General features: G+C 47.0%; 1 protein-coding gene across 14 annotated transcripts in view; it reads left to right on the top strand.

The window, feature by feature from the left end:
* SVIL (supervillin) overlaps positions 1 to 23678 on the top strand; it is a 270082-nt gene that overhangs the window by 61429 nt on the left and 184975 nt on the right. For 11 of the 14 annotated variants that reach the window (XM_075550348.1, XM_075550346.1, XM_075550353.1 and 8 more), the window contains exon 3: positions 22946 to 23051. The exons of the other annotated variants lie outside the window; for them this stretch is intronic. The gene's annotated coding sequence lies outside the window, so the exon portion shown is untranslated. The remainder of the gene's footprint in view (positions 1 to 22945; positions 23052 to 23678) is intronic. 14 annotated transcript variants of the gene reach the window in all.

The raw sequence follows: 23678 nt of genomic DNA, 5'->3' as shown, positions 1-23678 counted from the left end.
CCTTTCAGGTCAGGCGGGCCCTGGCTTCCTTGCTTAGATCCATGGTGGAATGGCAGCACGTGGCTGTCAATCATGTTCCTCTGCTTTATTCGACACGAGTGTCCCTTCACCTATAGACCGAGTGGGCCTAACCGGATGGTCTTTGGGGCTCACCACATTGAAAGTGGAGCACTCAGGTGATGAGGCTAGAAAGCATGAATGGGGTATCGGGTGCCCTTAACATGCAAGTGCCCCATAGCTGCCCTTGTGTGGATGGGGGATTCTTCTTCCGTGGAATTTGGAACCCTGAGATAAGTGACCAATGAACATGTGCACTAGGTAGCCATGACTGTGGTTGGGCAAGGCCTGGGTCCTCTAATAGACTTGGTTTCCCCTTGGACTTGAGACCACTGCCAGGGGTGGCGTAACAAGATGCAAACAAATGTAAACCTTCCTGTTTGCTTTTCTACCTCTCTCACCTGGAAGCAGTAGTTAGGGGTGAAAAAGGATAGTGTCTGGTAGGCATATCCTCCCAGGTCCAGGGGTAACACCTGGGCTGAGGGTGTGGGAGAATGGGAAGAGGGAGGATTTGTAGACCAGGACAGTGAGTAATGGGGAGTCTCCTGAAGGGAGAGAGTTCAGTACCATTCAATCTCTGCCTGTTTTTCATTTGAAAATTTGAGAGTGATCTTATGGAAATGTTAGTTGCCAAAGCCCTCTGGGATGGGGCACCTTTATTGTGAAATGTTTGCAAGGCGAGTAGTCTTTGGTCTCAGGGCAAATGGGTTCTGCTGACCTTGGGGGAACTCTGCGTCTCAGGCTGCTTCTCGACAGAGTCCCAACGAGGAGCCAGTGGGCAAAGGGAGTTGGAAAATCAGCTCCCTACAGCCAAATGGACATTACATCCGAGGCAAAGCCAGCTGAAACGTCGCCTGATGTGTGGCCAGAGGCTGTTGTCAAAAACAGAAGGCTTGGCTCTGGTTCCCCCAACCCACGTCCAGCTCAGTGTTCAAGAACAGTTGCTCCCACCCCCTAAAGCGATCTCCCGGGGGCCCAGAATGACCTTCCTCACCCTGCTCCAGCCAACAGAACCCATACCATTTTTTCCATTTACCTCGTGCAGGAGCGAACCCTATACCAAACTCTGCTTCCAGCCCCCAACGGGCTTCATTGAATCATCATGCCTAAGTGATACCGATCTAGCTCCCTGGGTTGGGGTAGATGGCACAGTATCACTTATGTTAATGTTAGCAATCTTTGCGTCTAAGGGCCATTCATCACCCTGCCTATAAACGTATCTATTCTTTGAACTGAAAAAACAAAAACAGAAGAAGGAATTCACTCATATATGTTTAAGAGACACTGAGAAAGAAGGCCAGCAGCAGGACATAGATGCACATCTCTTGACGATAATGAACATAGGTGTTTGGGGGGCGCGGGGAGTGGTATTTATGCCCCATTGCTAGAGTAACAAATTTGGTTTTCTCTTCAAAATCATGCTTCACTTCTAAGAACACTTGGGGGCATGGAGGGTGGCTTGGGGAAAAGGAAGTGGTGCACTATTGGCTAAGGCATGATGGGTAGGAGGTCCGATGTGTTGTCCTTTTGTGCAGCTCTGGGGGGGCTCCACCTTATCCCCAAAACTCACTGCCACGGAAGGCCACGGAATCCATCCCCACTCATAGCAATCCTGAAGGGACAGGGTAGAACTGCCCCAATGAGTTTCCAAGACTATAACCCTTTATGAGAATAGAAACTCCTGTCTGTCTCCCGAGGAGCGTCTGGCGGTCTTGAACTGCCGACCATGCGGATTCCAGCCTAAAGCATAACTACTAGGCCACCACCAGGGTGCCTCACGTTGTGCAGGTGGGTCTGGTATCATCAAGCACCAGGGCTCCATGAAGTGAAAGTAGGCAGAGGAGTCCAGGCCACCGTGATGGCAGGTGCTAAAGGCTTGGCTGGCCAATCCTGGTTGACCACAGAGAATGGGACCAGGAACCAAGGAATGTGGGCAGCATGTAGATCCTAGAAGCAAGAAAAACAATTCTCCCCAGAGCCTGCAGAAATGAACATGTCTCTGCCCCGTGAGACCCATCTCAGCCTCCAGTCCTCTAAGGTAATAAACTTGGACATTTATTTTCTAGTCATTTGTTAACAGCAGCCACACTCAATTCTAATGCCACCTGCAAAGCAGGCTCTGGTTTGGAAATCTAAGCACTTCTTGGCGCTAGCTCCCTGGAGTTAAATCACCACAGAAGGGTCTGGTCAAAGTCCATTTGGAGATATTCCTGAGTGCTTTCATTTGATCAGAGTGAAGAGTCTTTATTTTCTCCACGCATGTGCCCTTGCTACCTAGATTGGTGCCTGACTCATGGTAGGTCCACAATATTGCAAAGGAGTGAATCTCTTCCCTAAATGTGTGAAAAGCCAAAGCGGCGATCTTTCCAAGAAATTAGTTCATGCTAAAATATTGCATCACTGTTTCAAGTCTCATGACAGAGCTTCGCACTGTCTGCCAAAGAAGAGTGCCTTGGTTAGAGAGATTGAGTTTAAACAAGGGTCCCTTAGTGTTTCTTTGGATTCTAGGAACTTGTCAGCGACTATGCATGGTTGGCGTGTTAGCAAACCTGTCCCTGGGGCTGCTCAGTACATCTTGTGTTTTATATATATATATATATATATATATACACACACACATATATATACACACATACATATATACACACATACATATATAATAAAATGTAAGTTATAGTTATTAAATCAGTGAGCAAAAAAGAACTCATTTGTAAAAGTCAGTCTTCGTTTGTGAAACTTGGTATCATTTACAAATATGTTATTGATGGTCTTGGTGTGGCATCTTTGAGCATTAAGATACTTTCCAGTGTTGAATTTGTTTCTCGAGTCACTCATTTTCTGCACCAACTTCTGCTAAGATCCGACTCTGTGCCAGGCCCTGGATAGCCGCGGCGGTGTTGTGTGCTGCCCTGTCGATTCCAACTCACAGTGACCATCTACAGCGGTGTTACACTGTCCCATAGGGTTTTCTAGGCTTACGTCTTCCTGGGTGCAGGTTACCAAGTCTTTCCATCTACGGGCTGGTGCATTTGAACCGTTAGCCAAAGGAAGGCGTAGCCATGGTACCACCAGGACTTCTTAACAGACTCCCTGCCATCAAGTTGATTCTGACTCACACTGACCAGGGTAGAACTGCCCCTTTGGGTTTCCAAGGCTGTAAATTGTGATGGGACCTAAAAGCCTCATCTCTCTCCCTCCGAACAACTGGTACCTTCTAACTGCTAGCCCAGCGTGTAACCCCCTCTGTCACCAGGACTCTCCCAGGCCTCTTCAGCCCTGGATAAACCAAGGGAAATAAGCCTGGCACCCGCCCCAGAGAAGCCCACATTATAGATAGATGCAAGACAAGGGTGTAGGTAATAATATGAAGTAACAAACCCCAGAAGAATTAGGAGGGAGCTTCCACCTCTTCAAGGAGAATGCAGCAGAGAGCAGTGGATGTTTGAACCAAGTGCTGAAAAGCTAGGAGGAGCTTAGCAAGTAGAAGGGAATATATGTTAATTGACTACAGAATACCAGACACTGTGCTAAGCACTTGGGTTTTTTTGTTTTTTAAAATACCCCCAAAACTATACATTAAAAAAAAAATTATCATTTGGCTAGAAACTAAAAAAATAGCTCGTGTGAATCCACAAAATGACTAGTGAGATTTCTACACCTTTCAACATTCCTCCCTGAGAATTTGAAATGAGCTATTTCAGGTATTTTTATTTCTCACGATTCCAGTTTCATGGTGAAATGAGGCTAGCAAACAGACCATGATGGAGCCAGTGAAGCAGTGTTGCTCCGCACCGTGATGAAGACAGAGAGCTGTACAGGCATCCAGTAGGGAAGCCTTTTCCTGTGCTCTTAATTTTTCGACATTTTAGTGTGAATTGGGTGTGGGTGGACAGAGCAGCTTATCAGCTGGACATTCAGCAATGTCCAGCAATTCGTTCCAACTCCTCATTCATTGCTGTCCCCTTGTTGATCCCACATCTTCCCTGTTTGCTGTCTCCATCCCTCCTCCTTTCCCAACCATTCTGAATGTAGTCCTTGGGTACATGCTGTCCCTTGAGTCACAAATGGCCGATTATTTTAAGGTGTGCATACCTCTCTAGTGCCATTGTTCCCTTTACAGACCTGTCTGTTCCTTGGAAATTAAACCATGGGGTGAGTTCGCTTCCAGACCCGAAGGGCGATGAAGGGTCGTAATCCCTCAGGTTCCACCAGTCTCTAGTCGGCTCGTATTGTCTGGCCTTTTTACGATTTGGAGTTTTGTTCCACGTTGTCTCCCATTCTCTCCAGGACCTTCCAATGTGATCTCCTTCAAAGCAGTCAGTAGTGGTAGCCTGGCACCTTCTAGCTCCCCTGGTCTTAGGATTGTGGAGACTGCTGTCCGTGTGATTCATTAGCCCATTGTATCATTTGATTAGACCACGTGTCACTTGATTCTTGTCACCCTTCTGTCTTTGCATAGGAAGAGATCAATTGCTTTGAAGACCCTAGGTCAGCAGTTCTCAACCTGTGGGTCACGACCCCTTTGGGGGGGTGGTCGAATGACCCTTTCACAGGGGTCGCCCGATTCTTAGCAGTAGCAAAATTACAGTTATGAAGTAGCAACAAAATTAATGTTATGGTTGGGGATCACCACCATATGAGGAACTGTATTAAAGGGATGCGTCATTAGGAAAGTTGAGAACCACTGCCCTAGGCTGTAGGCACCAACATTAGACGTAGAACATTCTCTTTGTGGACTGTTATGTCGATTGTATTGTATTCCTTGAAACTTGGGACTACAGTGAGCCTCCAGGTCCACTGTCTCACACCCTCAAGGTGTGTCTGGTTACCTCAGAAGTTTTCATGAGTTTGTGGCCTCTGTGCTTCACAACAGTTGTGGATCTGTTTGCAGCAAAGGTAAATAGCCATGTACAGATAACCCTATGTCAAATCTTGTTTCGTATGCTTCCTCTCTCCCTCCCATGCCGATTCAACCTGTGAGCCTCTGTGTGTGTGCTCTGAGATCAGCATTACTGGAGGATTTTGTATGTAACACAGTTTGTTTCTATTGCCCTCGACTCCACGTGCTAAACACATTTGGGTATCATGTAATTTTAAAAAAATCATTTTATTGGGGGGTCACACAACTCTTATCACAATCCATGAATACATCAATTGTGTAAAGCACATTTGTACATTCATTGCCCTCATCGTTCTCAAAACATTTGTTCTCCACTTAAGCCCCTGGAATCAGCTCCTCATTTTGTCCCCTCCTGCCCTGCTCCTGCCTCCCTGATGAACCCTTGATAATTTATAAATTATTATTATTTTGTCATATCTTACACTGTCCAATGTCTCCCTTCACCCACTTTTCTGTTGCCTGTCCCCCAGGGAGGAGGTTATATGTAGATCCTTGTAATCTGTTCCCCCTTTCCACGCTATCCTCCCTCCACCCTCCCAGTATCGCCACTCTCACCACTGGTCCTGAAAGGATCATCTGTCCTGGATTCCCTGTGTTTCTGGTTCTTATCTGTACCAGTGTACATCCTCTGGTCTAGCCAGATTTGTAAGGTAGAATTGGGATCATGATAGTGGGGTGAGTGGGGGGAGGAAGCATTCAAGAACTAGAGGAAAGTTGTATGTTTCATGGTTGCTACACTCCACCCAGACTGGCTCGACTCCTTTGCACAACCCTAACTTAAGGGGATATCCAATTGCTTACAGATGGGATTTGGGCCTCCACTCCAAACTCCCCCTTATTTACAGTAATATGATTTTTTGTTCTGATGGTGCCTGATACCTGATCCCTTCGACACTTCATGATTCCACAAGCTGGTGTGCTTCTTCCATGTGGGCTTTGTTGCTTCTGAGCTAGATGGCTGCTTGTTTACCTTCAAGACTTTAAGACCCCAGGCACTATATCTTTTGATAGCCAGGCACCATCAGCTTTCTTCACCGCATTTGCTTATGCACCCTTTATCTTCATCAATAGTATCGGGGAGGTGAGCACACAATGATATGATTTTTTGTTCTTTGATGTCTGATACCTGGTCCCTTCAGCACCTTGTGATCATGCGGGGTGGTGTGCTTCTTCCATGTGGGCCTTGTTGCTTCTGAACTAGATGGCCGCTTGTTTACCTTCAAGCCTTGCAGAAGCAATTGTGGTGAAGAAAGATGATGGTGCCCGGCTATCAAAAGATATAGCATCTGGGGTCTTAAAAGCATCATGCAATTTTTAATGTGAAGAAAATTATTATTTTTAGGTAAGGAAGGAACTTTGCAAAGCTACCCAGAGTAGAATTTGAGCCCTTGTCCTGGAAGTCTTTGGTTTTGAAGTTCTTTAAAGTACTTGGTAGAGGCATAAAGTCACCACTCTTTAATGCTGTCTTTCTAGTGGGAAAGCATCCATTAATAATATGGAAAAGAATGAGCATGGCTGCATTCCAATGAAACTTTATTGACTAAATAATTAAATAAATATTAAGCAAGCAAGCAGCAGGGCCTAATTTGGCCCACAGGCTCTAGTGTGCTGATTTCTGTCACAGACAGCAGTTATTGGTATCATTTTTTTTAGATATATTTTTCTGGAGAGGGACCCCTTAGGTTCATTAACTGCTCCAGTTGAGTCAGTGACTGGTGCGAGTTGGTGGGCAGACGTCTCATAATGAATTACAGAACCTCACGGCGAGATGATAGCAGCCTGGATTAATAATGGAGATGCAGACTGACCCAATTTTCTAACATTTCACATCCTTGTGGTTAATATTTAACATCCATCTCAGAATCCAGATAGAATACATCTTTCAGTTATTATAAATGAGTCCAAAGAGAAAAACCACACGAGTTCAGTCTTGGCTGAGAGAGTTGGATACTGTGTGTGTGTTTGTTTTAACTCCAAGAATTACACCAAAAAAAGAAAAAAAGAGGGATTTGTCTGGAGGAACCGAGAAGACAGAAGTTAACTATCTGAATAGATGGATGGGAAAAGCCCACAGTGTAAATCCCTGATATGGCTGCTTTCTGGAAAGAGGCAGAAACAGCCGGTTAACGTCAAGAGGACCTCATTGCGGGGTGGGGGTGGGGGGGGTGTGAACGGAAGGAAGTGCTGGGTCCAGATTTGAAAAGCAGACTATATCTTGACAACTTAAAGCCCCAAGCCAGCAAGATCTGCCTTTAATAGCTGATACTGTGGGAAAAGCCACCGGCCCTTCACTGGAGTCTTTTAAAGGAAAACAATGAATATGGAGAAGGACTGTCCTTTCCAGGAGCTCCTCCTGGGCAAGTTGCTGTGGCAGGAAAACACCTGGAGAACTGCTAATGGGCTTAGGAATGTTATGGAAAGGACAGGCTGGCAAGCCATTTAAGAACCTGGCTTAGCCCCACGCGACTAAAAGATTGTCCTTGGGCTGATGGTGGAGGAGGAGAAGTTAGTCAGAGTTCTTTGGGGAGATAACCTCTTTTGAGTAAAACTTGATTTGGAAAAACCAGAAACCAAGCCAAGTGGTTTCAAGTTGGAATGATTTCAAGTGGATTGAAGCCTTTTTCTCTCCACCAGGAATCCTCAAGCCTGGCTTTCTGAAGTATGTTCTGATCTGGTTCCCATCTGACTCTTGTTGTTCTTGGGGTTGGACTGGGGAAACGAGACTCGCAAGGATGGAAACTATGGGAGTTGATATATGCCTGGAAGACGTTGTAACAGTCTACCAGCATTCCAATCAAAACAATCGAAACTTTCCTTGTGTTTTGAATCCTGGGCACGCATTTTGCCCTGGATGAAACGGATGTGATCTCGGGATGTGCACCAAGTCCCAAAACAAACAAACTCGTTGCCATCAAGCTGGTGTGGACTCCCAGCAACCTATAGGACTGGGTGGACTCGGCCCTGCAAGTTTCTAAGACGTTAGCTCTTTAGGGGAAAAGAAAGCCTCGTCTTCCTCCCAAGGAGAGCCTGGTGGTTTTGAACAGCTGAGCTTAAGGTTAACAACCCTGTGCATAACCACTACACCACCAGGGCTCCTTGGGACATGCACAGACAACCACCATAGAAGCCGGCCCTCCTGCTTCCGCACCTCACCCGACAGTGAAGACTCGATTGTTTAGCTGATTGTGTGTTTGTGAGTTGTCTCTGGCCTCTTCGAGGTTCAAGGCAGTTTGAGATCCCCCAGACAGAGCTTCCTCAAGCCTTTGGGCACAGCTCAAGAAGAGACTCTGTACAGCTGATAAATGTGTTCATGTGGATTCTATCCGGCACATGGTGTTTATAGAAAACGCTTGAACATGTAAACCAATGAAAGATTCTTAACATTTGACTTCTCCTTTCCCATCGGACGAGACTGGGTCCTCACGTCACCATAAGGAGCACCCAGAGTTGGTAATCATGCCGACCGTCTTTTGTTTTCCCAAGGGTTAGGTGCAGGAGCTCGCCCCAAACAGGCTTGGTATATTTCACCAAGCTCCAACGCTGGAAATCTGTGTTCTGCACAGTTCCCTAATGGAGGCCCTAGCTCCTCTTGGAAACTCGTTTCTTACCTGCGTCTGAGTCATAAGTAGCCTCGTCAGCGAGGCTGGGATGGCAGAATTAAGTTACTATCCAAATGTATAATCACTGTAAAGTTTTTTACAGGCTGGTGGTAGAAAATTATTTAGATCAAATTAACCTTTTTCTGCTCTTAAATCACCTCATTAACTCCCTGATGTGGGAATACTCACGTTAATATGAGAATGTGGGGAATCTCACATTAATATGCAATATGCATTTCCAGCCCCTTTCACGGCTGCTCTTGAATATGGAATTAAATTGAGCTGTCCTTGCTGTAAATGGCCCCATTGTCACCCCTTTGTCCAGGCTGCCCGTTTCTCATTCCCTCCACCGTCAGTCACCACCACGTTCCAAGGGCTACTGCTTCTGTCAGTGTGGCTCCCTTCTTGGTCTTGTCTGTCCCCCACCTCCCCTTGCTCTTTTCTTAACAAACCAGTATAGACCAGTTGCCCCGGCTGGGTGGATTCCGACTCATGGTTACCCTTGTGTGTCAGAGCTGAGTTGTATATTCTGTGGGGTTTCAGAAGCAGATGGTCAAGATGCTGCTGGGTGAACTTGAACCTGGTTTGGGGTAGCAGCCAAGCTGGTGAAGTCTTTGCGCACATACTTTTGCTCACCATGCGAGTGGTTCTTTAGAACGAAACCAAGCTCATGCCGGGTCCACGCTCGTGCTCCACAGTGACTGTTAGAGTCCAAAGTCACGGAATGACACCCAAGATCTGTGCCCAGCACTCTCTGACCAGTGCTTTCTGCTGACTTCTCACAAGATCTTCTGTTTACTCATTAAGCTCCAGTCACACTGACCACCCTGGGACACACCAGTCACTCCCAGCTCAATAGTTTGCTCTTGTGTTAGTCTGGCTAGATTAGAGAAAACAAATTCATTGATACTCACATATGTAAATGAAAGAGCTTTATAAAAAAGAGCAATTGTATATTGAGAACATCCAGTCCATAAGTCTGATCTTAGCCCATTTTTCTGATACCAATCTATAAATTCCTCTGCAGACTCACACAACACATGCAATGACACCAAATACAAGATAATCACAAGCCAGTGGGTGGAAAATCTTGTGGACCCAGTGGCAATGGAAGCATCTCAGTGCTGACAGGGGTCTCCACATGGTTCCTTCAGCTCCAGGGTTCTAGTGTAGCTCCATGTTTCACATGGAGTGTGCATGCCCCACATCCAGTGAGCTATTTATCTCCTTAGGGCCTCCAAATGAGATCATCAAGCTGAGACCTGATGGACAGGCTAAACTCCATCCCTTCACCCTTAAGTCTCAAATTGACAACAGACTGTGTGACTGCCACAGACCACCCCTTGTCAATTTGACACTTTCACACAATTCTTTAGCCATATATAACTTTCAAACAATCCAATCATATCTGTACCTAACAGGATAAAACCAAAATGCATACATACAATTCAAAAATATGCCACCCTCATTTAAACATGACATTCTATAAGTGAACAAAACAAAAATATTCTATACTTATGTGAACATCTACACCTTAATCCTATAATCCTATGAATATATTCCAGCACCTATGAAAGTTTATAAGGCAACCACTTCATGCCTTTATCCCCATATTGGGTATCCAATTTCTGTACTGCCCACCTACATCAACCCCATGCTTTGAGGAGACAAGTATAGTCTTTGACATGAAGAATCTTCATTCCAGTTGGAACTTTGTGAAGTCCACATCTATAAGCAAAGTCAAATCAGGACAGGCCTTCCATAAAGTCAGCAGCAATATGCTCCAGTTCACAGGCTCAAAAATCTTTATCTGGTCGGGTTCTGGTCAACTCAATGTGCGTTGCCTCACTTAGTCTCACCAGGGTGTCCTTAGGTCACCTTGCCTTTAGACCATGGCCCCGTCACAAATTCTCAACAACCCTCGCCCCTTGTGCTAGGTCATGAACTTGAGACCAGTCAACCCGCTCTCATCTCTTCTAGGTCCTGTAAGCCACGTCCACGGGTGTCAGTGGCCACAATGAACCCATCTCTTTATTGCTGCATCTCTCCCACTTCCACTCAACAAATGGATCCAGGTGGTCACCTAGCAAGCATTTCAGCCCGCCCACAAGCTTCCTTTAATGTTCAGTTCTAGAGAGGCGTTTTCTTCATGGTTCCAGATTTTTTTCCAGCCTCAGTGCAAACTACTAGTTCAAAATTCAAAAATCCGAAGAAGAGTTCTTTCTTTTTTATCTTTCAACGGACGCCAGGCAAGTCCCTTGAAATGAAAATGTCCTGAGTACTCCAAAGCACTGTGTGGCGCTTATCTTTTCAGACCCTTCTTTGAAGGCGTGTTCTCACCCATGTAAAGATTCAAATTCATATGGCTGAAGGCAAGGCTTACAAACTTTCTCTTTTACAAACTTTCTCTTTTCATACTTCCCAATAATCATTTCTATCAAAGCAGAAGAAATCAGTTTAAATAAAGTAGAATCAGATCCTAAATTCATTTCTTAAAACAGCCAAGTTCAATCCTTAATTAACGTATTTTAATCCTTAACTAAACTATTCCATTGACACAAAGAATGGGATTAAACCTCTGACAGCATCCAGCCAGAGCCAGGCTTTCTGTACGCCATCTGGACCTTCTGTCAGCTTTTTTCCCTAAGCAGCATGGTTGCTGAGAACTTCACAGAGTGATTTCTACCTACCCCTGAGCTCAAAATATGCATTAACAACATTTTCATCATCTCAAACAGTAATCGCCAAAGAAAACAACCAAACAAAATAACCACAACTTTAACTTCCCATATTCTTCAGAGAAAACAGCTCAATAAACTGCACGGATATATCTGACTTCTGTCTTGCCAACGAAGAAAAACTCCCATAGGCAGAGGTGGAACCAGGCACCCACTCTCCAGCTTCATGATTTGTTTCTCTAGTACCCCACTCCCAAGGTACAATGTGTTAGTCTGGGTAGACTAGAGAAACAAATTCATTGTCACTCATGTCTATATAAGTAAGAGCTTTATAGAAATGAGCAATTGTATATTGAGAACATCCCAGCCCAGTCCAGATCAAGTCCTTAAGTCCACTATTAGCCCATATGTCCAATACCAATCTATAAATTCTTCTTCAGACTCACAAAACACATGTGATGATGCCAAATGCTGGATGATCACAGGCTAGTGGGTAGAAATCTTTGTGGATACAGTAGTAGTGGAAGCATCTCAACACTGGCAGGGGTCTCCACGTGGCTCCTCCAGCTCCAGGGCTCTCGCATAGCTCCATGTTTCTTGCCAGAAGGAATTTCTCCCAGGGAGTGAGCTTGTGTCCTGCCTCCAGGGAGCTATCTATCTCTTTAGTGTCTCCAGATGAGGTCATCAAACTGCAACCTGATTGACAGGCTAAACTCCACCCTTTCAGTCTTAAGTCTCAAATTGACAACAGATTATGTAACGACCACAGGAATATGCCCTGCTTTCTTTTTTCCCTTCAGGTAGTCGCAAGCCTTCTGCCGCAGGTCTTTCAGGTCTCTGCTCAAAGGTTACCCCCTCAGAGTCCCAGAGCACTTGAATCTAAGTCAGCCAGCCCCCTCCCCACCCGCACCCCCAACAACACCTTTATCCAGCTTCTCCTTCATGGCCTGGCATTCTGCTCAGTCTGTTGTAGATTCTTCCACTCATTCCTTATCATTTAATCTTTAAATCTGTCCCTCCCAAGAGAATGCGAGTCCCTTGAGAGCGGGGCTTTGCTTCACCATCGTGTCTCCAGGTCTAGATTGGTAACGATATGTCTGCTCGGGTGTTGAGGGAGAGAGTCGGGACCATGCACCCGGACTCACGGTGGCCCCATGTACAGCCGCAGGAAGCACTGTCTTGTCCTGTGCCATCCCTGTGATCACTGCTATGCTTCAGCCCATTGCTTAAGCCACCGTGTAGCTTACCTACCTTTGCTAGTGACACGGTGGGTTAGGCATTGGCCAACTTGAGCCCATTAGCTGCTCCTCAGGAGTAATGATTTGTCTTTATTGCCCCATAATGGCTTGTCATTTAGGAAACTCTTTACAAGTTTGGGAAAGGAGCACCTGTGCTCTGTCCTATGAGGCCACTCTGAGTCAAAATTGACTCGATGGCAGTGAGTGGTATAGTGCCCCACTTAGAGAGCTCATTATCTAGACCAGCGGTTCTCAACCTGTGGGTCATGACCCCTTTGAGGCTCAACCCTTTCACAGGGGTCGCCCGATTCATCCCAGTAGCAAAATGACAGTGATGAAGTAGCAACGAAAATAATTTTATGGTGGGGCGGGGGTCACCACTTCATGAGGAACTGTCTTAAAGGGTCGTGGCATTAGGAAGGTTGAGAATGGCTGATCTTGACGGATTCTCTTGTGTTCCATTGACTTTTTATTAGCTGGTTGTCTGTAGTAGATCATCAGACCTTTTTACTTTCTCCAAGACTGGACACTCTATTGAAACTAGTCCCCCATCAATGACCCTGTTGATATTTGACATAGTGGTGGTCTAGCTTCCGGCATCATAGAACACACAGGCTACCACCGTGTGTCAGGTTGATGGACGGGTGGCAGCATGATATGCAAATGAAGACCACAAGGTGGTGCGGTTCTGTAAAGTGATGATTTGGGTCTTGTCTTTTTCACCACGCTATGAGCTCATCAGGAGTCTGCATCAGCAGCTAACCACGAAGGTCAGCCATTCAACCGCCAAAGTTTATCTTAGGTTGACTTACCGCTGACAGATTTCAGCAGTCACCTGGGCCCTGCGATGTCCTCTCACCTCCACGTGTTGGGGAGCCCGTGGTTTTGTTGTGGTGACCGATGGCTGTAGACAGAGCCAGTGGCATCTGGCTCGTCTTCCTTTGTCGGTGACTCATGGCACATATTTAGTGCAAGGAGGAGCCACAGAAGTCAAGTCTATTTTTAATACAGGGGAATTCCCCAAGTTACTAAACACTGAGAGATTATATCAAGACATTTCATATTACTAAAAGAGCTTTTTCTGCTAGCCCCCACGTAAACAATCGGTATTCTTCCCATAAATGGCATGAGATAAGAAATTGGTGTGGAATTTAAGAGAGGAGGTTGGTTACATGTTTATAGTACCTTGTGGAATAGTGTTACCCACAGTGGGCGATACTGACCCCTGGGTCCCACTGGAATGCACTGGGGAGGGAGGGTGGCAAAAACAGATACCTACACTTTATCTTGAATTATGGGCTATGCTACAAATATTTTAAATTGCTAGCAGTAGGGCACTGCGTGAGTATTTTTCTGGGAGAGCAGGGCAGAAAGCCAAATAAGTTTGGGAGCCTGTGTTGTAGAAGTTCATAACAGCTAGATTCCATACAGCATGCTTTTGCTTGTATAATTTATATGGACTCATTTTGAAAAGCCGGGTTTATTGAGGATCCTTCTTTGTACTGTTATGAGTTTTGATAAATGCATCCAGTTTAGCAACTCCCGTCATAATCAAGGTATAGAATTTCCGTCTCCCTGAAAAAGTTTCTCATATGCCCTTATAATCCACCTCTTCTATTTCCTGTCGTGAGAGCTTTGTCACTGAAATGGAATCAGATGGTATAAGCCTTGTGAACCGGCTGCCCTCACTCATCACAGTGCGTTTGAGATTTACACAGCGGTGGGGCCTTTCAGTGGTAGCTCACTGCTTCTTAATGCAAAGTGCTGTTCCATTGTTTAGCCAGACAAGCTGCTTGCTTATCTGTTCACAGGCTGAAGGGCATTTAGGTGGTTTCCATTTTGGGGTGAGTCTGAATAAACCCCTTATATTATCCATTTGTGATTCGGGGGTGTGTTTTGGTGGGCGGTACATAGCCTTTCTTGCTGTGTGAGGATGAGTGCCTAGGAGTGTCACTGGCAGGTCATATGGTAAATGTGTGTTTCGCTTTGTGAGAAACTACCAAACTGTCTTTCAGAGCGGCTGTGCCATTGTGTCTGCCCATCCCCAATGAAGGACACTTCTTGCCTTCTTCCTGAAATGATCATGCCCAGGGTGGTTTTCCTCCTTGGAGAGAAACTGCTGGATTCAGCTCTCCCTTCTGTTCCTCTCCATGTGTGCTCCAATGCCTTCTCCTTGACCCTTTCAATTACCTTTATTGGAAAACCTTCCAACCCTTCTGCACGAGTTTCTTGTTTCCATCTCTGTGCTTAGGACATGATGCTAAGCTCACATTGGTTTTGTTTGGTTTTAGTAAAGAGTGTAACAGACTGCATGGTGGATGGTCCCCTTGGGAGGTGGGGCTTTGGTGCAAATGTGTGTGTGTGTGTGTGTGTGTGTGTGTGTGTGTGTGTGTACAGCTCTAAGAGCCATGATTGAGACTTGTCTCAGGACCTAGGGAGAGATTCCCAGTATTCCCTTGGGTAATGAGGTGCTTCTAGGCATTGAGTATAAAACTGTGTTTGGACTTTCTTAGTAGTGAGGACCCATTCTGTCTCAAGGAGCCCTGGTCATGTAATGGTTATGCATTGAACTGCTAATCGTAATGTCAGCAGTTCGAAACCACCAGCCGCTCCTCAGAAAAGAGCTGAGACTTTCTATTTCCCTGAAGCGTCACAGTCTCAGAAACCCACATGGCAGTTCTAGCCTGCCCTATAGGTTGATGCGAGTCAGAATCCACTTGATGGCTATGTGTTTGGTTATGGTACTCTGTCTCAGGCAGAGAGGTCTGAAGCAAACTTCAGTAATGAAGAGGAGCAGAGCTCTATCTTAGGAGATACTGACCATGAAGGGTGTGGAGTCTTATGAAAAGCATTTTATCTCCCTTTAGAGCAGTAGTTCTCAACGTTCCGAATGCCACAACCCTTTCATACAGTTCCCTCGAACCATAAATTCAGTTTCATTGCTACTTCATACCTGTAATTTTGCTACTGTTATGAATCAGGTGACTTTTGTGAAAGGGCCGTTTGACCTCCCCAAAGGGGTCCTGACCCACAGATTGAGAACCGCTGCTTTAGGGCTTGTTCTGGCATCTCAAGGTAGCAAACACGGTTAAGCACCTGACTCCCAGCTGATAGGTCGGCCGATGGAAACCATCTGGAGGTGCCTTGGAAGACACACTTGGCACTCTGTTCCCTTAAAACCCTGTTGTCTGCGGTTCTAGTTTCTGCACACACGGGGTTGCCATGAACTTTAACCCGTTCCTCAGCAGTTATGAGCAACAGCAATTGGGTGTTGCAACTAGTCAAGCACTGTCATTAACCAGAGGGTTGGTGATTCAAGTCTTCCCAAAGACACCTTGGGAGACAGGCCTGATGATCTACTTCCAAGAAGTCACAGGCATTAAGCAGGCTTCGGAAGCCAGTTCTTCTCGCTCATCCCCGGGATCGCCACAAGTCAGAACTGAGCCCATAGCCACGTTTTTGAAAAATCGTAAAGTTCTTTCATTATTGTTCTTCTTATCTTATTACTGGGACAGTGTAGTGCAGTGGATAAGAACAAGTGTTCTGGAGCCAGATTTCAGAGCTCTGCTCTTCACCTATGTGACCCCGGGGTAATAATAACAGCAGCTACTTGTGAAGATCAATTGTTAATGTGTGCTCATGGTTGGCAACTCTTAAGTGCTTTTATGAGTACTGCAGGGACGGGCCCTGGCAGTGCTGTGGTGTAGCGGTTGGGTTGCTAATTCTAAGGTCAGCAGTTCTAAACCCACCAGCATCTCCAAAAGAGAAAGATGAGGTTCTTTTTTCCCCATGAAGTTTAACAGCCTCTGAAAGCCACCACGGGGTCGCTATGGTCATGGTTGACTGGCTAGCAGTGGATTTTCATATGAGTGCTGGAGCCCTGCCGGCACATGGTGAAGTGCCATTCTGCTGACTGAAAGGTTGACAGTTCAAACCCACCAGATGCTCCTTAGGAGAGAGGACCTGGCAATCTGCTCCCAGAACGAATATTTAGCTTAAGAAACCCTACAAGCAGACCTGCCGGGTCCTGTGAAATCACTGGGTGAAAATGGACACACCAGTATTGCTACAGGAGTACAAGTTACTACTTGAATTGTTCTGAACCAAATCTTACCCCTAATCGTCCGAAAAATATGTGACTTCCATGCGTTTGTCACCTGGTTAGGCACTAGAATACCTGTCCATAGAATTCTTACAATTCATTTGGCTGTGAGAGCCAGAACTTCATGACATTAATTGGGTTGATATCTGGGCTCTGGTTTTCCAGGACAGGTGTGTGTACACTCACCCCTGTTGATTCAGACCACATGGTTTTCAATGTCACCCAATGCTCCAGTCTCTAGACACGTGTTTTATTCCTGGAGGCTCAGAAGGAAGCCAGGATCAGTGAGGTAGATGGGCCTTCCCCCTCACCTGCCCATCCAGTCCTGCTCCCACCTTTTACCTTAGGAGGGCTGAGGCTGCTGGATTTTGCTACTGTGTCGGGGTTAAGCATTTTGGAATGAAACTCTGGTTTATCCCTTTCTCTCTTCCTAAATCTTGCTTGTTGCCACTTCCATAGAGAAACAACGTGGCTTAGCTTGCTGTTCCCCCTGATATTTCACACAGTTGCGTTTTTTCCCATTTTGGACCTTGCCCTGGGCCAGAGTGAGTGCAGTCAGGCTTGCTTTGTGCTTGGGGGCCACGACTCCATGCTAGAGCGCTCACAGTACCAGTGAGCACTGACTCCCACTCCCCACCCACCCATCCACCCCCAGCCCCACTGAACTTCACCCACGAAGAGCTATCACAAGGGATCCAGGGATTTATGCGTCAGGTCGGTGCAGAGGTGCCATGGTTAAAACAGCTCGATTGCTAACCAGAAAGTCTGGCATTTCAAACCCGCCAGCCATCGAGTGGGAGAGAGTTGTGTACCCCCTCCCCCCACCTTGCCCCCTCACCCCATCCTCCGAACCAGAGGGCTGATGGGGTTTCTGGATCTCACCAGTGCAGGGGTGGTGCTTATTTTAGCTCCCTTTACTTCATGTGTCCTCCACGTCAATTGCTATTTTGACCGAGAACATCGTCCTGCAGCTGGTGGTGTGTTAATTGCCAGAGTACTCGTAAGAAGACTGAGCTGCCACTGGCCTGCATGAGCTCTGCCAGGCTTTCAGCTCGGTTTCTTGAGGAGGGACTTGGGCTGGCCTAGGCAGTGGGTGGCTGACCACACGGTTGAAGTTCAAACCCATCAGCTGCTACGCCCATCTCAGTCTCAGTTCGGAGAATGAAAGGCGGGTAATTCCTGATTGAGAGGCAACAGAGCCTCTGAGTGGCATAGCTGGTTTGGGCTCCCTGCTAAGCCATCGGTTGAGGGTTCAAGTCCACCCAAAGGGACTTTGGAAGACAGTCCTGGTGATCGCCTTCCCCAGACTCAGCCACGGAGAATCGTACGGAGCACAGCTCTTCTCTGACACGCCCTTCTTGGGGAAACCATGAATCAGGACCACCTCCAGGGCAACTGGTTATGTTCATCAGTTGATTCAAAGGGCAGAAAAGGGCGCTCTGGTAATGCAGCAGCTACGTGCCTTTGCTAGCCCATTGCTAGAAGCATGCTCCGCTGCAGTCACTGCATGCTTTTGATTTGCACCATTAGGTCTTAGATCCATTTTGAGTTTCTCCTTGTGTTTGGTGTGAGGCATGGATCGTGTCTCACTTTTCCGCAGGTGGACGTCCAATTTTCCCAGCACCATTAGTGGAAGGGACTCTTCTCTCCTCATTGAAGAGACTTAGCACCTTTGTCAAAAACCACTTGACCGTCGATGTATGGCTTTCTCTCTAGGCTCTCAAGGCAGTGTTCACTTGGCTTCTGTGCGCATTCAGCAGTGTTCAATGTTACGGCCTTATGGAATGTTTCCCGTGATGAGTGTGAGTCCTCGTCTCTGGTCTCATCCTCCCATGCTGCTCTCAGCATTCAGGCTCTCTTGTGATTCCAGGTAAAGTCCATGATATTTTCCCCCGTCCGTTTCTATAATGATGACTTTTGGAATTGGGGTTGTTCTTTGAACCTGTAGATCACGTTGGGTAGTATTGACATCTTAGCAATATCAGGTCTTTTCCATCCATGAATATGGCCTTTCACTCCATTTACTTAATGGAAAGTCTTCTTTAATCTCCTTGAGTAGTGTTTTATAATTTTTATTGTATTAAGTCCTTCACACCCCTGGTTAAATTTATTCCTAGGTACTCTTTTTTTTCTTCGATGCTATTATAAATGGAATTGTTTTCTTAATTTCCCTTTCAGGTTTCTCATGATGGTGCCCTTGAACATTATTTTAAAATATAAAACGATTGCAAACATAATTAAACAAAAAAAAAGGCACTCACTGCCATGCAGTCAATGCTGACTCATAATGACCCTACAGGACAGGATAGAACTGTCCTTGGAGGTAGCTTTGGGCCAGAGTAGAAAGACTGGTCTTCCTCCCAGGGAGAGACTGGTAGTTTTGAACTGCTGACTTTGCAGTTAGCAGACCAATACGTAACCACTATGCCACCAGCGCTCCATGCGGGTAAAATAGTGTCACAAAAACCAAACTCACTCTCATCAAATTCATTCTGACTCATATCAACCCTGTGGGACAGAGTAGACCTGTCCCCTGTGAGTTTCTGTGACAGCCGCCAAGTGAATGTCTACTTTGCCCTGAGATAAATACTTCAAAAAGGCTAGAGAGCCAAGAAGTCACAAGACAAAGATCTTAAGAGTCTAGCCCTTTGAGCCAAAGGTGTCCTCCTGCTGTCTTATTAACAGCATGGCGTGCACAGTCTCCAATCCCTCATTTGCCTCTGCAGTGTTTCCTACTGGGCTAGTGGATTCGACTTCAACTTGTCACTTAATTTGGACTCTTTCCTGGGTCGCTTCTTTCTGCCTGCCCCTGAGCCTGCCCCCGGAATGGATCTTGTTTGCATTCAAGCTGATTCTAGGGTCAGGTTTCCTTTCCAATGTGCCGCCTTCTGACGTTTGCCCCGTGCCTGAGGTGTTGCTGTCGGTGAGAAAACGAAGTCCCTCACATGAAGTGCTGTCATCGCAGGCCTTTCAACTCTTCCTCCCCGCGCTCATGCTCTCCACACAGGTGCTCCTCTCCTCTAGAACCTGGGCCTCCCATCCACCCGCTCCCTCAGAACCTGGCTCCGGAGGGCCCTCCAGGGGCATGGCTCAAGGGCAGAGTGGTGAGGTGCTGGCAGGGGTGAGGAACCATCTCTCTGTAAAGGCCATTGGGATAGTATCACACCATTCTTGGGCCAGACTGGTCAGCACTTAATGAACTCACCCCTACTGTGATGGCTGGAGCTGCTTGCCTCTGATGAGCCTCGTGGTGTTAGCTCATGGTGAAAGCAGGATGACACCTGCTTTCGTGGGCCGTACACCACCCATGGCCCGACGGTCCACACTCCTGGCTAGGGCCACAGTGGAGCTCTGTCTCTTTCAAGAGGAAGACTTGACACCCCCTCTCCTGCCCCCCACCCCAACTTCCTCTCCGGCTATTCCCCCTTGGCTTCTCCTGTTTCTCTTGGCCTCTTTCCTTTGGGAATTTTTCCCCATTTTTTCCTTCCTTTCTGACTGGAAGAAGGTCTCATTTTCCAAAGCAGGAAAATCCCTCCCCAGCCCAGAACCCTTCGGAGGAAACCCCCGGAGAACCTGTCTCCGTCTGGCTCAGAGTGACCTGCTGGGACAGAGTAGAACTGTAATAGGTATGGAAGCAGCCAGTCGACCGGCAAGTTCCACACCGCTGCCCGTGCACTCTGTAACAGGCGCTTAACCACTGTGCCACCGGGTTCCCAAGGGACAGGGGCTCAAGACGTGGGACTTGCGTGCGTCTTGTCCAGCTCACGGGGCTCCAAGAACTTTTTGGTAAGAAGCAGACTTACAGGGCAGGAGGGGAATTTTTTTTTTCTTTTTTGGCACAAAAACGGCCTGCTGAGAGCCAGCAGTCTGTCTGTCCTGGACCGCAAACTTCCCGGTGGCTTGGAGTAATGAGTTGTGACCGTCTGGACTTCGCCTTGCAGTAATGATGACAAAGGGGCACCTTCAGGGATTTGGTGTTGTTTGTTTTGCCTTGTGAGAGCTTGTATGAGCTGACCCCACTCTGCCTCTCACCCACCCTAAACTAGCTCCCACACAATCCACCTCGGGGCTGAAGATGAGCCCCCAGTTCTCCCGACAGCAGGGAGGGCAGGCCGCCAGCCCTGGGCTGCCCACAGGCTTGGGCAAAGCAGCGCGGCGGGCAGCCAGCGCTGGCTCTCACAGGGCAGGACCTTCGTTCCGCGGTTGAGTGGACCGTTTCCTAAAAGGACTGCTGAGCAGGCCTTGCGGAGGAGAGGAAGAAACGCTGCAGTCGCCTGGAGCAAAAGGTGTCCCGGAGCCACGTCTGTCTTAAGTAACCGCTAACCTCGTCACACACCGAAGGGCTCTCCCACTGGGCTGGTCTTGGGTTGGAGCTTGGCCTTTTTGGTGTGCGTTCAGTAAGCTTTTCCAGCATTCATCCAGCAGGCAGCCGGTGGAGGGTGGAAGGAGCAGCCCCACAGGGGTTGCTGTGTGTACCATTGATACCAGGTCGGTCAGGCAGGTGGCACAGTGGTTACATCTGGGGCTGCGATCTGTGCGATCAGCAGTTCAAAACCACCAGCTTCTCCTCAGGAGAAAGATGAAGTTCTCGACTCCCATAAAGAGCTGGGATCGGGAGCTCACAGGGGCAATTCTGCTCTGTCCTATAGGGTGGCTATGAATCGGAATTGACTGGACAGTAGCGTGTTTGTTTTGTTTCTGGTTAGGCAGAGTTCACAAGGTCATGTACATCTTACCGTAGTTCTACTCTGATGCGCTTTCACTGCGGGTGAGGTTTCCCCCTGTCCCCCAACCTTTAGAAAGTAAATGTCTATTGAAGATAGGCTGTACCTGGAAACCATGGTCTAGAATTGGGGTCGTTAAACTTTTGAGACAGAAGAGTCAATCCTGTCCCTCACAACAATGTAAAAAATATTCATGGATCATAAATATATATTTTTTTTCAACAAATGAAATCACATTATTTGAATAATATCCTTTTAAAAATGTATAAATGAAACTGTGGTAGTTTCATTTTCAATTTTACTTCTGAGCCACAGGTTCATACTGAAAGAGCTGCAGTTTGCTGACCCACCATCTAGACCAAATTCTAGTCAAACCATTCACTCTGCAAACCCTAGCCTTGCTGTACCAGTCTCCTAGTGCTCCCTCCAGAATCTCTGTGTTGTATGGGGAGCCCCCATACAATAAAGGATTTAGCTATGATGGGGAGCCCCCATACAATAAAGGATTTAGCTATGATCCTGGGTCCTGAGAGTTGGACCACCCCTGAGACCAAGGAGTGGTCACCGACCAGACCAAAGGGGACCAGCTGGGGGCTGATGCTGGCCAAGCATCGTGTAATTTACTGGCTTTGTGAAGAAGTCACTCAAGAAAGTATATGGTGGAGTATCTGTTTACTGGGGGTGAGAGTGAACATTTGCTTTCCAGTGGGAATCCCCTGGGGACATTGAAATTTTACATCTTCCCTAGGTGTTTATATGAGAGGGAAAGATGAGGCTTTTTACTTCTGGAAACCCCCAGGGGCAGGTCGACCCTGTCTGATAAGGTCCTAGTGAGTTGGAATAGATGCTGAGGCAGTTATGATGGTGAGATGTGTTTGTATCCTTTTTCCTGCTAGGTTCAAGATAGCCCTTTCCCTGGTGTTTGTGAGCCTTTGCAATGGTTACTGGACATAAGAAACAGAGAAGTGTCCAGTCCCCAGGAACCTACCACCAGAGGAATGGGAATAAGAATGAGACATGGCCAGTACTTACTGACCCAGTAAATGGCCACGAGAAAGGGCTTCACTGGCAGCTGGAGGCTGGACAGACCAGGGAAGGGAAACTGGGATTTCAATGGGAGGTCTTTGGTGTCAGCGGTTGACGATCTCACTCTCCTGGGATTGGTGTGATATAAATGGCAATGAGGATGGGATTCACGTGAATGGTCTTGACTTTGTCACTTCTTCCTGCCTGGGTGTGTCTGTCTCCTGACCCTTGAGGAATCCACCCCCTTCTCTTCCGTCTTCCCCAGTGTCCTGACTTTGGACTGATTGAAACTTTTATTTGGATAGTGCGAATGATACAACTCTTGCCTTTAGACCCCATTCATAAAATTTCAGCCTTCACTGAGTACACTTAGGACCATTACATGGAAATGGCTTTATTCCCTGAGTGTCAGGCCAAGGACAGCGTGCATTCTTTTACTGAGTACTTTTTGTAAGAGATGTTGAACAGGTCCTCGAGCCATCACCTGAAGAGTGTACTCATCCGTGTGGATGAACAATTGGAAGAGAGGAAAGCCCTTCAGAAGCAGCAAGTTAATCACAGCAAAGTATCTTGTCTTGCCTCTGGCTGTTGTCCTACAGTGCTCGCTGCTTTCTTTCTTAGATTTCACACGAGCGTTCAAGCAGATGACTGTAGAGGCAGCTGCCATCGGAGGTTTTGAAGTGAAGCCATTCAGTGCATGAAGTCATGATTTCAACCAAGCAGTAAGGTATGTTGGAAAGAAACCTTGCGGTCTTCTGGTTTGTACACTCTTGGTCCTGCCTGCAGTCTGAGCATACACTAAAGTACAATATGAAAGCCGATCTTGTTTAAATCATATACAACCAAGCAGAGCCTGTGAAAACTGAGGGTCTCAGTGGTGAGTCCAGTGATTACCTGGGGGAGGAGGTGGGTGTCAAAGGAGTGGGGGACAGCCCTTCCCTGAGGCATGCACATCCATGTGCCTACGTTAGTGCTGGGAAAGAAAAGGAACATTGGAGGTTTTAATTCCGAAACAGAACTATCCTGATGAGAAAGCTCCCAGGGACATGTCTAAGTTCAAGTTTTTGTGGTCATAGTAGAGTCGCAGTGAGTACATTGGGGCCAGAAGTGTCCACCTGGGTACCGAGCTCTCTGACCTCATGGCTGCTTGGGGATAGTATTCTTCAGCGTGTGCTCTGTGGAATACGGAGTCTTAAGCTATTGGTGCCACGAGGCCAGTGTGGGAAGACGGGTCTGTGATCACATGAGCTGGAGAACCATTGGGTTCAAGCTAAGAAACCTTCTATCCAGAGGGATCTCAGAAAACTTTGGCTAAATTAATCGTCCTGGTGGCTCTCCATGGCCCTGTGTAGTT

Source organism: Tenrec ecaudatus, chromosome 5 (assembly GCF_050624435.1).
Source record: "Tenrec ecaudatus isolate mTenEca1 chromosome 5, mTenEca1.hap1, whole genome shotgun sequence".
Lineage (NCBI taxonomy): Eukaryota > Metazoa > Chordata > Mammalia > Afrosoricida > Tenrecidae > Tenrec > Tenrec ecaudatus.
Note: the sequence above shows the minus strand (reverse complement) of the source record. Positions and strands in the feature narration are given on the sequence as shown.